The following is a 15,040-nucleotide window of genomic DNA, read 5'->3' on the forward strand; positions in this document are numbered from 1 at the left end:
GAGACTGCTTATGTCTGCAGACAGATAGCAAGGCTTAGAATGGATGAATTTACATTTTTGATTTCCCATGCCTAGGATGAATGTAAATTTCTCTTTAAAAGAGAATCCATTTTTATAATCTGGGGAGGTGTCAAAAATTGGCTTGTCAAGCAATTAAAGAAACTGGAGCACTGGATGTGCTCTGTTGTAAACTATGACTTTACCTGCAGTTGGATATAACAGAGTCTTCACATTTACCTGTTTTTCTTTTTAAGGGCAGGAAATCTTCTTGGAAAGCGGATGTTTCCAGATATAGCATAGGCAGTCTAATATGTCCTTAATTCTTTCCCCATTTTCAAGATCTCTCCAACATGCAATATCCCTCTCCTATTGGGTTACAAACACATAATAGCATGTAATATTGGTTGCCACTCTCCAGATGGTGAAATAGGCTGGCCACAAGGTAATGAGGCTTGACGAAAATCTTGAGAGGTGAACAATGAAAAGGAATACAACAAAAATTGAGTCCAATAGCACCTTTAAGACCAACAAAGATTTATTCCTCAGACTGTGCATGCACTCAAAAGCTCACGCCTTGAATAAATCCTTGTTGGTCTTAAAGGTGCTATTGGACTCAATTTTTGGTGTGCTACTTCAGACCAACATGGCTACCCACTTGAATGAAAAGGAATAGAAATGTAGTTTGACTCAAAAGTCTTAAAAGAAAAGTTTGAAGTATGTTCAGATTAAATAATCTTTTCAAAATAATGCTTGAATAGCTATCGATTAGAACTATTTTCAGGAAATTATTCCTTTCTTCAGAAATATTTCATCTGTGCAAATAACAAGAAATAAAAAATAAGATCTGAACAAATACTATAAACTTACATCTATATGCAATTAATCAAAATAAATCCCTCTGTGCCTTTCTTTTGATGTTGTATTGCATACAGTTGTAAGTCTATGGTATCTGTTGGGCCTAGAGGGGGTGGGAAGGGAAGGGGCCCCAGGCACTTCTCATTCATATTCTGCATGATTGTGCCACTTCTAGGGGTTTCTTGAAGCCTAAATAATGTTTCAGGGGGATCTCAAAGGGGAAAAATAGCCAAGAAAGGCTGTTCTATGCCATTATAACCCACTGAAGTCCCTTAGGCAAACCCTGCCCTCTTCAGGCTCCACCCACAAAATCTCCACCTATTTCCCAATCTGGAGGTGGCAACAGTAGTAAGTAAGAAAAAGCATCTAGGTGTGAGGAATCTCAGCAGGGCCCATTATGCACGGCCGCCGAAATGGCGATTTTGGGTCACATGGAAAATGTGGAGGGGGAAGACGCGATGCACTCTGGTTATGCATGGGGCGGGGTGCGATGGCGGCAAAACCCAGAGTAACCGATTATGCACGCGGTGATCCGGGCGCCGCTTCTGGTTGCGCCCCAGTCACCCGGAAGCTGCGCTTTCTTCCGCGTTTTGCGAACGCGGATTTTTCGGCGGCATGCACCGAAGCTGCGGCCGGTTGCAGCCGGCATCATGCGTTATCGGTGATTTTAGTCGCCGCCATTCCACCCCGAATGTGCACTAAAACCTCCATGCATAATGGGTCCAGAACAGGAAATGGCTTGGCTGCACCAATACTGATCTGTGATGCTTCTACCTTTCTGTTGGCTATGCCACAGGAGGAACTCACAAGCAAATTGCTTCAAGGCCATAGAAGTGGGAACAATCATTGAAGAAGAAGGAAAGACCATAGTTCAAACCAGAGGTAAAAAATATCTGAACGATTACATACACAGCCACCTTTACAGAGGCTTTTTCTGTGTAGTGCACTAGTTACAAATTCCATGAATATGTGAAATGTCTCTCAGTATAGCTGTTCAAAATTAGGTAGAGAAATTAGCTATGGAATGGGAATGAAACTGCATTGAGCCTTTAATTAGCTAGCCTAACTTTGCCCTTTTAGTATTGTGGGAGGATGTATTGTAGGAAGAAGAGCCAATATGCCCCGTCCCCGTTTCTAGCTGAGTCAGATGGACAAACATTTCTTTCTCTGCTATGTCTTGTCAAATATTCTCCACTGGATGATTTCCATTTCCAATTATCAAGTGATGTTATCCAGATTATAAAGCACCATGGCAACGAGGAAATTTAAGTCTAAAGTGGGAGGTCAGTATTTATTTGCTTTGTGCAGCTATGCCAGGCTTGCTCTTGAAAGGTAGACTGTACCAATCCCCACTTTCATTTAATGAACCTATTCATTTTTAGACACACAGTATGAGTGTTCTGGATAACATGTCACACACCCCCAGTCACTGTTATGAGGCAAATCTCTACTTTCATTTTTTTTAAATGGCAAATCTAGCCAAGAGTGTGCAAAACCAATCCCTTATTTCTATGGAGTTTTCTGCTTTTTCTTTCCATCTCTTGGCTTTCACATACAGTCCACATGGCATCTCAAATATGCTTTAAGGAAACATAGGGTATAAAATTGGATGCAGATTGCAACAGAGTTTCATTATTGTTTTTTTAACCCACCCTGTCTATATTAAGCAAAGATTTCTGCTTCTGATTTTGGATAACGATTTCTCAACTGAAACTAAATTGTATAGAAGGTGGGTCTTCCTTGGCACCATAGAATCATAGAGTTGAAAGGAGCCATACAGGTCATCAACCCCCTGCTCAATGCAGGATCAGCCTAAAGCATCCAGGTTAAGTATCTGTCCAGCTGCTGCTTAAAGGTTGCCAGTGAGGGGGAGCTCACCATCTCCTTAGGCCGCTGATTCTGCTGCTAAACTACTCTGACTGTGAAAGTTTTTTTCCTGATATCTAATTGGTACCATTCTACACATAGTTTAAACCCATTACTCTGAGCCTATCCTCTGCTGCCAACAGGAACCTTTCCCTGCCATCCTCTAAGTGACAACCTTTCAAAGACAGCAATCATGTCCCCTCTCAACCTTCTGTTCTCCAGGCTAAACATTCCCAAGTCCCTCAACCTTTCCTCATTGAGCTTAGTTCCCAGACCCGAGATCATCCTCCTCATTGCTCTCCTCTGATCCTTCTCAATTTTTGCAGTGAGGCCTCCAGAACTGTACACAGTACTCCAGGACAGGTAGAGTCTGACCAGTGCTGCATACAATGGGACTATGACATCTTGTGATTTTGATGTGATATCTCTTTTCATATGGCCTAAGACTGCAGTTACCTTCTTTACCACTGTATCATGCTGTCTGCTCATATTTAGCTGACAGTATCCACTTATGAACTCAGCAATGCAGTTCTAATGAGAGTTACACCCTTCTAAATCCATTGAATGGGTTTAGAAGGGATTCACTTGGTTTATCATGGGACTGTAAATCACTGCATCCGTATTTCTACCAGGATGACAAAAATGTACAAGGATTAGAAACAAAGGGAAGGAGATACCTTTTAGCTCTCGTGATGGCTAATAAATGTGGTTTTCAAGTCCGTCTCCTGACTCCTCCGTTTTCAAATGAGAACATCTAAAACCTTAGGCAGGGATTTACCCTGAACCCGGATCTAAAAAGAAAGGGGAGAAAAACCTGCTGTTGTGAGTTGGAGAAGGAGCAGAGTGAGATCATTAACTAGCTGGGGTATGAAGTTCGGTGAAAGACCTGCAAGCAGAAGCACCTGCTTCTGCTATTCATTCTGGCAGTGAGGCCTATGATTCATTCAAGATATTAGTTTTAAAGGGCAGAATGAGAAAGATGTGCCAGAATAAAGACAGTCCCATTCCACCCAGGCTGTCAGCTTTCCCTTTTTATTGCCATATTTTCTGGATTCATGTCAAGATGATCTGAATCAGAACATCTCTAATGCAAAGTAGCAAATCTTATTTGTTAAAGACTCTTATTGGTTGCAGTAGATTTCAAGGTTCATTAGGGAAGTTTCCATTGAGTAAGATAATGGGATGGAGACTAAACAATGGCTCAGCAGCTGGATAATACACACACTTGTAGCTAAACTTGCATCTCATTTTCCTTTCACAAACTACATTGTCATCAAGGCCATCGATTTGCTTTGACTTTAAAGAGGCAGCTACTGTAATCAAAAACTGTGGATGGTTTCTATGGCACCGTTTGTACAGTCACTTGACGGAGACAACTCCAAACAGAACATGAATCATAATCCCTGGCTACTTAAAGGAATATGAACAAAACACATTACCTTTTTGCCATTTGAGGGTCAGGGTGACAGTCTAGTTAGTTGTATGAGCTGAAGAATCTATTCTGGCCACATACGATGGTCTGATCTAGGCCTAATTGTAGAAATGCCAATATAAAGTCATATCTTTAAAAACAATAGTATCAATAATTTGATTGTATCTTTCCACAATTACTAACACAGAGAAACACTCCCCAAATAAATTAGTAAGTGGGAAGTTGTTAACCGTAACCAGGGATGCTTGATTACTTGGGTTGCCAATTACCAGGTAGGGTCTGCAGATCTCCAGCTATCACAACTAATCTCCAGACAACAAAGGCCACTACTCCTGGGAAACATGGTTGCTTTGGAGGGTAGCCTCTATGCCATTGTACCTTGCTGAGGTCCCTCTGCTCCCCTCTGCCTTCCCCAGGGTCCACACCTAAGATCTCCTGGTATAACCCAGAGCTAGCATCCTTCTTCATTACCTCATTCTCCAGATCACAGTTTGTGGACAAATTGCACACAAAGTTTTGTAAAACCCGTTTGGTGGCAGGGGGAGCTGTGTGGATTCTCACTGTATTCTAACCCTGGCCGTTTGTTTGAATGGCCCATATTGCAAACAATCCGTTGCAGTTATTGCCCTACCTCTCTCCACAATATTTGCCAGTGGCACCCAACATGAAAAAGCTTACAAAATTGGTCCTTGTGCTTGGTTGTTTTTACCCTGCTGGGGAAGAGAGTAAGCCGAGCTGAAAAGTTCCAAGCAAGCAGATAGGGCAAATACAGAAGCATAGTCCAAAAGTCCAGTTCTAGGTCAAGAATTTCAGGGAGACTTGCAACACCGGATACAAGCAGGAATCAGGCACAGGGGGTGCCAGCATCATGGCTGAATGCACAATTGCTTCCACATCAGCTTGGACTTCCAATTGCACTTAAATTTTTGTCTCAGTCCTCATCCCAAAAAGACCCATCTTGAATCAACTGACAATGGGCTAAAAGCCATGTACTTTTACTTGTCAGTTCCCTCCAAAGACTCTGCCTGCAATGACCTGCAGTTGTGGAGGGGTGGTGGTGGAACTATCAGTCTGATGAAATACAGCTGGTCTCGAGCAGGGCTGGCAATTGGTCTGAGGAGCTTCTTCTAACTCCTCCTGTTGGAGCTCAGCCTGTCTCACCTCCCCACAGCTCAGTTCATCCTCTGAGAAATCTCTACTGGTCTGAGGTTCGCTCATGACAAAAAATCTTACATTTCTTATAATAAGAAGATAGAGGATATTCCTGCTCGGGATCCACTTCTTTACACATTTATACTCAGTTTTGCTATCTAGATAATTCTAGATAAATCTGAATATCTATTCCAGATTTTTTGTTAATTTAATATGAATGAGTGGAGGAAGACTTACAAAACTAGCACATATCTGGAGTGCTAGTTCTTACTCTGTTCTATGATGTTGAAAGTGTTTTTCATCTTATTCTGATTTATTATGTGAAGATGTACTGCAGACTTTCTTGACAGCCCTGAAAGGGTTTCCCGCATGGGATTGGAGTTAATTAATTTTAAATATATTTTTTTTTAAATGTTAAATTTATGATCATTTTGACTTCCAAAATGGCCAGTGATGGACCTGGGGGGGAATGGGAGGAGCCCTGGTAGGCATTTACACAGCTATGCTTCCTAGCCATATGTTGCACAATCATACCACTTCTGAGGGTTCTCAAAACCTAAGGAATATTTCAGAGATTTCTCAGTGAAAGACTGGAATACATTTAGTATGGTTGAATTCCATTTTATAGTCTTGTTCCTTGATTATTGCCTCATCTTGTGTGATTTCTTCCAGTAGTTTAGGCTTCAACTGAGGACTGAGACTGAGAATTTGAAGGTCTCTGTAAATTACTGTGTGTGTAAACCGTACTGTGTGTGTAAACCGTATTCTCAAGAGTCCATCTCTGATTGTACGGCTTCTTTCTTGTGCCATGCTCATTTTGATTGATGTCTTAATCCAGAAATAATTGTGCAAACCTTTCAGATCTACTGATTCAAGTTTTACTGTTCTTTGTCTTGGATTTTAATTTAATCCATAATCCAGAGCAGGCCTGCTGCTTGGTAATATAATTTTATATTTGGGATTTCTAACCCTCCTCTCTTTTTCTAATTTTGCAATACTTTAAAGTTTACTCTTGATTTCTTACCATTCCAAATAAATGTGTTTTTCTGTCTCTGCCACTCCATAGATAGATATAGATATATCGATATCAAGAGAGAGAGAGAGAGAGAGAGAGAGAGAGAGAGGTAACATTTGAAATTAAAAAAATACTTTTGGCAGTACATTAATTTTGATTGTAGAGATTCTTCATAGCTATGAAATTTCATTTTTTTCCCATCTAGGTAAGTCTGCTTTCATCATTTTCAAAATCTTCTGGTAATAATTTCTTAAAATATTAAAATTTTGCCCAGTCCCATTCATTTCCAAATATCTAATGGGGTTGTTGGTTACTGTGCATTTCATACTGTTTATAACATCTTCTTGTGGCATTAAAATTTTATTATCATTTTTGTCTTTTTTCTATCAATTTTATATTTTGATAATGATCCAAATAGTTCAGTATGGCCCATTACATAATGTAGTGATTTTTGGTGATCCATTACTTTATTTACCACATAGATTTTCGTTTTAATTTTTATATCATACACTTTTATTCCTTTAATCCTTGTATTTTATCTGATCCTTTCAGCTAAAATCTTTAATGCTAGGATAAACAGTAGAGTGACAAAGGACCCCCTTACATAAGGACATCTCTGACAGGTTCCTTTTTCTATAGAAATTGTTTATGTTAAGTTAATGATGTTAAGAACATCATTGCTTGTTGAGTTGAGTATACACTTTGCATCCAGGTCCAGAATTCCAGGCTGCAGCTCAAATTTTGAAGTACATTCCATTTAAAAGGCCATATTAAATAGTCAAATGCTTTCTCTGCATCCCAAAATAAAAACACTGCTTTCTTTCTCTTTTTGTTCACAATTTCAAATGTATCTATTATAAATTGTATATAATCTTTCATTTACTTCTTCAGTACAATGCCTGTTTGATTGGCATGAATTAGATTTGGTAAATATTTTCATTTTTCTGCCAATACTGTAGCCAGATTTTGTAATCTATGTTCATCAAAGAAATAGGTCTTACTGTGATACTGCAGAATTACTGCTTTATATATTAATGATATTAATTTATTATATTATTTCCCCAGGAGAACCATTTGGCAGGTGCAGATGCAGGTGGATGTCAGCTCTTGTTAGGCCCAGTGGAACAGCTCTGTATCACAAGCCCTGTGGAACTATTGTAGGTCCTACAGGGCTCTGTTCTCATTTGGCAGAGCATTCCACCAGACCAAAGCCAGGGCTCATGCCATGTCAGAGATATTATCTTTTCTTCTTTCATTTAATTCATGACTTTTTGTAATGGCATCATCAGGATTTTTTTCAAAATTGTTGTAAACCCATCTGCGCCTGGAGATTTGTTCTTTTTCTTTTTTTATAGCTTGGGAAATTTCTTTAATTATCTTTATTTGATTTCAAAATTTCCTGTATTCTGGTGTGAACTTTGTGGTTGGGATGTCATTTAAATATTCTCTTCTTCAGAGAAATATTATGTTATTTTTCTGAGAATGACTTCTTATATAATCCTTCGAGACCATTGATAACTTGTTCTTGTAGTCCTTTTTCTACATATGTAATATGATTCCTTTTCTTTACATCTCTTATTACTCTTTTTTCCTTCTCCTAACAATGGAAAATATATTTCAATAATCCGGTCACCTGAGTCTTTTCCTCCCTCCCTGATACAGAGCTGATACAATCAGCCTCTGTATAAATGAGTGGTTTATTTAAATCTTCTTTGAGTTGTACAAGGGTTACACACTGATCAGCAGCTAGGAGTATATGAAAAAGGCATTCAAATCTGAAGCAACATTGAATATTATTTTTTTGTATATGTCCAGTATACCTTTGCTATATGACCCCCCAAACTAACGGGATATAAATTTCAAGTAATGTGTGGAGAGGGATGGAATTATTTGAGGGGTTTTTTTTGGGGGGGGTGGTTTTAAATTGTGATGCTTTTAATTGTGATTTTCCAGGTACCTTATGCTGCAAGGAGAGGCAGGATATAAATATTTTAATAATAACAAGACTTTTTCAGGTTTACATTGATGCATACCAGAAGTCTATAAACTAAGTGTAGATCTTCCTGATATTCACAATCTATTTTGCATGAACAGAGAAAACAAACATATTTATCATGTGCACACAACTCTGAAAGAGCAAAGTTATCACTAGTTTTTGGGTTGCATTTGCTCATACAGAGATTTTCATTAATTTATACAGAGGTGGTATGTGTATGGTGAATATGCACATTGCTTCTATTCATAGAACATGGCAATCAAACACATCATAAGTATTGTGAGTAACAAGCACTCACAACATGTTTGGAAGTTATAGGCTCCTAGTATGCACAACTGTGAAATTTGAAAAGGGAATGTAAACTCTGAGAAGAGCTTTTATATACCAAGAATGGGTAACTTTTCTCTATGAGCCATTACTTATATCACTCAAATGACAGATCACCCACTGTGCCTCTTAGATCTGGATGGAAAATCTCACATCAAATTAAACAAAAAATATTTATATGGTTGATGATGCAGAACCTTGTTGTTGTTGTTAGTTGCGAAGTCATGTCCAACCCATTGCGACCCTTGGACAATGATCCTCCAGGCTTTCCTGTCCTCTACCATTCCCCGGAGTCCATTTAAGTTTGCACCGACTGCTTCAGTTACTCCAGCCAGCCACCTCATTCTCTGTCATCCCCTTCTTCTTTTGCCCTCAATCGCTCCCAGTATTAAGCTCTTCTCCAGGGAGTCCTTCCTTCTCATGAGCTGGCCAAAGTATTTGAGTTTCATCTTCAGGATCTGGCCTTCTAAGGAGCTATCAGGGCTGATCTCCTCTAGGATTGACCGGTTTGTTCGCCTTGCAGTCCAAGGGACTCGCAAGAGTCTTCTCCAGCACCAGAGTTCAAAAGCCTCAATTCTTTGACGCTCGACCTTCCTTATGGTCCAACTTTCACAGCCATACATTGCAACTGGGAAGACAATAGCCTTGACTAGACGCACTTTTGTTGGCAGGGTGGAGAACCTACACATTTCAAATCTTACATATCAATTTTTGTATTATGTAAACTTTAATTTCTCTTCTCAAGTTCTGGTAGGAAAGTAGGAAGCATAAGAACAGGCAGGCAAGTAAGGGAAATATCCCGGTGGCTTTCCTCATCATCATATTGATATATGGATCTACTAAACAAATGAAGCTGATATGGCAGCAAGGTAACAGCATTGCATTGGCTTTCCAGAATCACCTGATTCCCAGGTGTGAGAGGACTTTGAACATTAGAGGTGGTGTCCCAGGTCAAACTGTCCTTACATCTAGCCTATTGCCTCAGTGGATTAGGAGTAGGAAGTCCCATTGAGGGTACCTGGCAATTAGAGATGTGTACCAAGAACAAAATGATACTTTTTGGATTAAAGTTCTCCTGAATTTGTAGAACTCAAATCAAGTTCATCCAATTTTGGAAACTTGAACCGATTTGGAGATCAAGCTTCTGCTCCCTGGGAAGGGTCTGTGTTGGAGGGAGGCAGACATTTAAAGAGCATCCAAACAGCTGATCCTCAGGACCAGGTGTTTGGCAGTTCTCCTCCCTGCCCCCCCCCTTCCTAGGCAGCAAAGATCAAGCCTCTGCTGCCTGGGAGGGATCTGTGTGAGAGAGGAGGCATTTAAAGAGCACCCAAAGAGAGGATCACCTGGTTGACAGCTCTTTGCCCACCTTCCCAGGCAGCAGACAGCTCTCTGCAGGTTAGGAAGGTCTGCGCATGTGGCATTTTAAGACCCCAACAAACAGCTGAATCAGGATCAGCTGTTTGGTTGGGTCCTTGTCCATGCCAAATCGAATCAAGCCCAAATTGATGCAGGCTTCTGTGATTCTGTTGATTTAAACTGATGTGATTTTTAAATCAACTCAGATAAATCTGAAAAATTCCTGAGTCAGCATTGATTTGGGTACTTTTAATCTTATATGAGACAAATCGGCCATCCTTACTGGTAACATCCCTCATAGTTGCTTCCTGTAATATACTCTGTTGCTTCCTGTAATACACTAAAGTGACACTGGTTTTATCCCCGGCAGTTTTGATAAAAACATATCTGTCATTATTTCTCTATTCAGCAATACTAGCTGCATAAAACACATGAACTTACATAAAGCTGTCTTATGCTGAATTAGGCCGTTGGTCTATCAAAGTCAGTATGTCTACTCAGACTAGCAGTGCTTCTCCAGGATCTCAGGTAGATTATCTTTCACCTACTGCCTATGCCTTTTAACTGGAAAGACCAAGATTTGAACCTGGGTCTTTCTGCATGCAAAACAATGTCCCACAAATCTGCATGCTCTTCCACTGTCCCACAAATCAAAGGCATCCAAGGCAGCCTTCTTCAATAGCCCACAGGTCTGATAAAATAATATCACTTAACCTTTTGGAAAACATACTGAAAGCTGTAAGCAAATATACATGTATCAGCATATGCATGTCTTCTGGTCCAGGATGAGCTACCTTGAGCAGCTCGTTAGAAGCTTCGTCCCAGAGCAAAGATTGCATCAAAGTATGGTCTCCTTTGGATTAATCCTGAACTCCAGAACCCAATGCTTTAGGTGAAATATTGATGAAACCCACTGGACATATTCTGTCAGGGCACTTTTATGCAGCTCAAACATTCTGAAAAACTGAGCTCACTAAACATTTTCTATTTCAAAACAGATTTCATCTTCCATAGAAAGTAATACTGCCTCCAGCCATGTGTAACTTATTTTTTATCCAACAGAGTATATGGGCTTATAACTAGATCCTGATAGGAACCCGGGTTTAAAACATTATTCACAGCAGGTTATTTGATCTTTATTTGCTGAATGCACTCAGCTGAATCCCTATCTCCAAACAATATGAGAAATAAAATGCCAGGCATGCTTCATTGGCCAGCTAGCTCATCTTGATTTGCAGACACGATTACACCCCTCTCAGCAGTTGCACACACAGGCCATCTTCCAGGCAATGAGGTTCTGTTCCTTATTCCCCAGACTAAATCTTGCCCAGGGGCAGCAGAGACAGGGTGGAGCAGAGAAGCTCTGATTCTTGGTGCTTACAAAAAAGAGCAGGGTGCTAGAAGTTTCCCTCCTCACCTTGCCAAGCGATTCCTACTGCATCTTCCATTGGTTCTACCTGTCCACATCTCCTCTGATCTATTCAGCCCATGGAATTGCCTACTGTCAGTCATGGTAACTAAATGGAACAATTGTGGATGGAATGCACTCCTCTAACAGATTGATTGCATGGTGGTAAAGAAAATGATTGCAACCCTCTGATTGATCATACAGTTATTAGAAATTGACTATAGTTCTGCATATTGGTTTGACTGTTTCTGACAAAAACCAAAAGGGTGGGGGGAAACTAGAGCTGGAACCATAAAAACCCAACTGGCAACAGTTAGGACCTGCAAAGGTTGAATGTCTGTATTGTTGTTACAATTATTTTACTTTTATTGTGCACAATTGTTAAAAAAACAACTATAGGAATTAAAAACGTATGTCCAGCCCATAGGCTATTGCAAGCCAATATGCTATGCACTATGTGAACCAAAAGACTGATGTGTTCCAGCCCTTATAGGGCCTTCTTCAAAGGTCTGGTTTAAACACACGCAAATTCTTAACACATATAAAATGTGTACAGCAGCCAATAAAAGCTCCAAAGGAAGAGCTGTAAAGTATTGGAGTCACGTAATGAAAGATGATGTCTGGTTATCAGTCATTAGCTCTCTTCCAAAGGCTGCCCTAAATTTTCAGTGGTGTTTCCTTATTAGTGCATGTATTGTAATAGGGGAATTTTTGACTGTTTCTGATCCCTGTTTTTTTTCAAGACAGCAGTATGTTCCTCTTCATAATGTAGCTTCTTCATGAGTCAGAGGAGGGAATGTTTTAAGCCGGGCCAAGCCAGTCTTATCTTGTGTGCAAAGGCCAGAAGGCATGAGTAAGCCATTACAATATGTAAATCTTGGGGGCTGGGTTTGATGCCAGGCGAAGACCCAGATCCCTGTCAGCAGTTCTTGGAAGGCTGGTTTAAGGTCTGTATGGTGTTCCTGGGAGGTGGAATGGGAAGGTAGAGACTGCAGACTATTGGCTCATCCTGCAAGGGGCATCATCTTTCCCAGCCTCCAAGGAAAGGGCATGTAATCCTATTGTTCTCTGTGCAGATTTGGGAACTCCTCTGTCTATATTTCTTTTGCTGAGGAAAAGAAGCCTAGTTATGAAGTTTGGCTATCATGATCACTTTTGCAACTAGAGGATACTTCATCAATGTTTCTGGATAATTACATGGTAGAGGGGTACCTTTTAGCTGTTTGGACTTGTTCATTAACACTGGCTGTTGCTGGAGATCTGTGACCCGATGACTTTTACTTATGTAGGGTTCTCACATTTGGGTTGGAAAATTACCAGAGTTTGGGGTGGAGTTTGGAGATGGTGAAGTTTGGGGAGGGGAGGGACTTCACAGGATATAAAACCATAGATTCCTGTGTTCAAAGCAGCCATTTTCTCCAGGTAGTTGCCGACCTCCATGTGGTGGCCAGAAACACTCCTCATCCCCCCTACAGAGTTGCAGATCTTCTCCAGGTATCAGAGATCAGTTCAACTGGAGCAAATGGCTGCTTTGGAATGTGGACTCTATGTCATCATCCCCCATTTCTTTCCCTTCCTCAAACCCCATCAGCTCCACCCCTGAATCTCAAGGTATTTCCCAACCCAGAGCTGGCAACTCCATTGTCAGATGAACTGATCTTTGTAGACTGGAGATCTGGTAGATGTGGCAACCTTAGGTTTTCCCTATCCCATTCCTTTATTGTTCCACCCCCCCCCCCCGCCATGATACTATATTCTATGCTTTAATTTTGGTTTAATAAAGAGAACATTTAAAATAAATTCTTGAATTGATCTCAAACAGTTTGCCACATTGTTCAGTTCCTTCAGTTCATTTGTATCTTTTACCTCCTCTGCATTACCAATATGCTTGATAAAACACTGCAGTAACCTCAAAAAAGCAGCATAATTGTATGTTCCTTTTTCCCCCTGCTGAGGTATTTTGCCATTTTAAGTATGCTGCTGTGTGCATTGATAAAATATTGCAAAATAATTAATATAGATATGATTGCTATGTGCAGTTGCCTTAAGTTTCTTTAGGAGTCGTATTTCACTGCTGAAGCGCAAATATGTACAAGTCAAACACACAACAAAAAGAAGCTATAAGATAGGTACATTTTGATGTTTAAGATGCATAGAGGTGATTATGAAATTGGGCAAATCTACTCTCAGATCAGCACCCGATCACTCAACTATGCCTCAGGATGGTGCTTTGGTCCACTGTAAAACCTATTAAAGTAATGCACTTAATCAGAAGGAGAGACTGGAGCAAAAAGCTGGCAGAAAAAATCATATTAGGGGATGAGTAACAGGAGGGACAGCACTGTGCTTACTTTGACAGACCAGGGACTTGAGATCTCTTCTGTCTTGTATGGGGTTATCGTTCCTTTGAAAAGCCAGGTTTAGTTTGGGGTGAAATTTGACACAGTAGTCACCTTCGAAAAGCAGGTGGCTGTGGTGGCTCAGAGTGCTTTCACCCAGCTTCAGCTTGAATGTCAGCTGCATCCATTTCTGGTTCAGTCAGATCTCGCCACTGTGATCCATGCCTTCATTACTTCTAGACTGGACTACCGCAATGTGCTGTACTCGGGGCTACTCTGGAAGAGTATTCAAAATATTGTTATTATTGTTATAATATTATTATTATTACTAGCAATTAAGCCTGCTGTATCTGAAATACAGCGGGCCCTAGTGGGCAGTGGGTGGGTGCAGGAGGCCCCCTCCCCCCTCCCAGGCCCTCCACCCACTCCCCTGACTCTTTCCCTCCCCACTCACTGGCCAGCCCCCCCCCAACCACTTGAGGCTTCAGCGCGGGGCTTGGAGACTCGCACTGAAGCCTGCCCCACCCCCACCCCAGTCTGGGGACAATGACAGGGCTTCAGGGCGGGCCAAGGGACAGCCCCACAGCATCAGCAATGTGGCGGGGTTGTCCCTTGGGCTGGGCCGAAGCCTCCCCGCCCCCGCTTGGCTCCCGGGAGACACTGGGGCTTTGGGGCCAGGAAAGGGACAGCCCCGCCATGTCTGCGACACGGCAGGGCTGTCCCTTTGTCGGTCCCGAAGTTACCCCCTGCCCGGCCACCATCCGGCCAAGGGCCACAGGGCAAGCTGGGCTGGCTGGCCACCTACCTGCCATGTCGGCGGCCAGGGGGTAAGCTCAGTTCAGGGCCAAGGGGCCAATTGGCAGCCGCTCTGTGTGTGGCTGCCAATTGGCCCCTTGGCGCTGGACTGACAAGCGGAGGGCCCAATTGGCAGGCACAGCAAGGGGCCAAGGGGTGCCCTTCCCCATCCCAGACTGGGCCCATCCCGATCCCCCCTTAATGCTTTATTTGTACTGCTCCTACGGAGCGGTTAAAGATTATTATTAGCATTATTAGTATTAGAATTAGTGTTAGAATTGTTATAATGTTATTACTGTTATCACCTGTTACTATATGTTATCTGTATCTTTTCCTGATTCCTGTAAACCGCCCTGAGCCCTCGGGGAGGACGGTATATAAATATAATAGATAAATAGAAGAAGAAGAAGAGTTGGATCTTATATGTCACTTTTCTCTAGCCAAATGAGTCTCAAAGTGGCTTACATTCACCTTCCCTTTCCTCTCCCCACAACAGACA

General features: G+C 41.4%; 1 long non-coding RNA gene across 3 annotated transcripts in view; it reads right to left on the reverse strand.

The window, feature by feature from the left end:
* LOC143831094 (uncharacterized) overlaps nt 1–15,040 on the reverse strand; it is a 33,664-nt gene that overhangs the window by 6,638 nt on the left and 11,986 nt on the right. For 2 of the 3 annotated variants that reach the window (XR_013228710.1, XR_013228708.1), the window contains exons 1-4: nt 13,759–14,002; nt 4,161–4,251; nt 3,399–3,512; nt 238–366 (exon numbers count right to left, since the gene is read on the reverse strand). This is a non-coding gene — a long non-coding RNA (uncharacterized LOC143831094). Of the gene's footprint in view, nt 1–237; nt 367–3,398; nt 3,513–4,160; nt 4,252–13,758; nt 14,003–15,040 lie in introns of those variants that run through there. The other variant, XR_013228709.1, reaches the window with a different exon arrangement.

This window comes from Paroedura picta, chromosome 3 (genome assembly GCF_049243985.1).
Source record: "Paroedura picta isolate Pp20150507F chromosome 3, Ppicta_v3.0, whole genome shotgun sequence".
Taxonomy (NCBI): Eukaryota; Metazoa; Chordata; class Lepidosauria; order Squamata; family Gekkonidae; genus Paroedura; species Paroedura picta.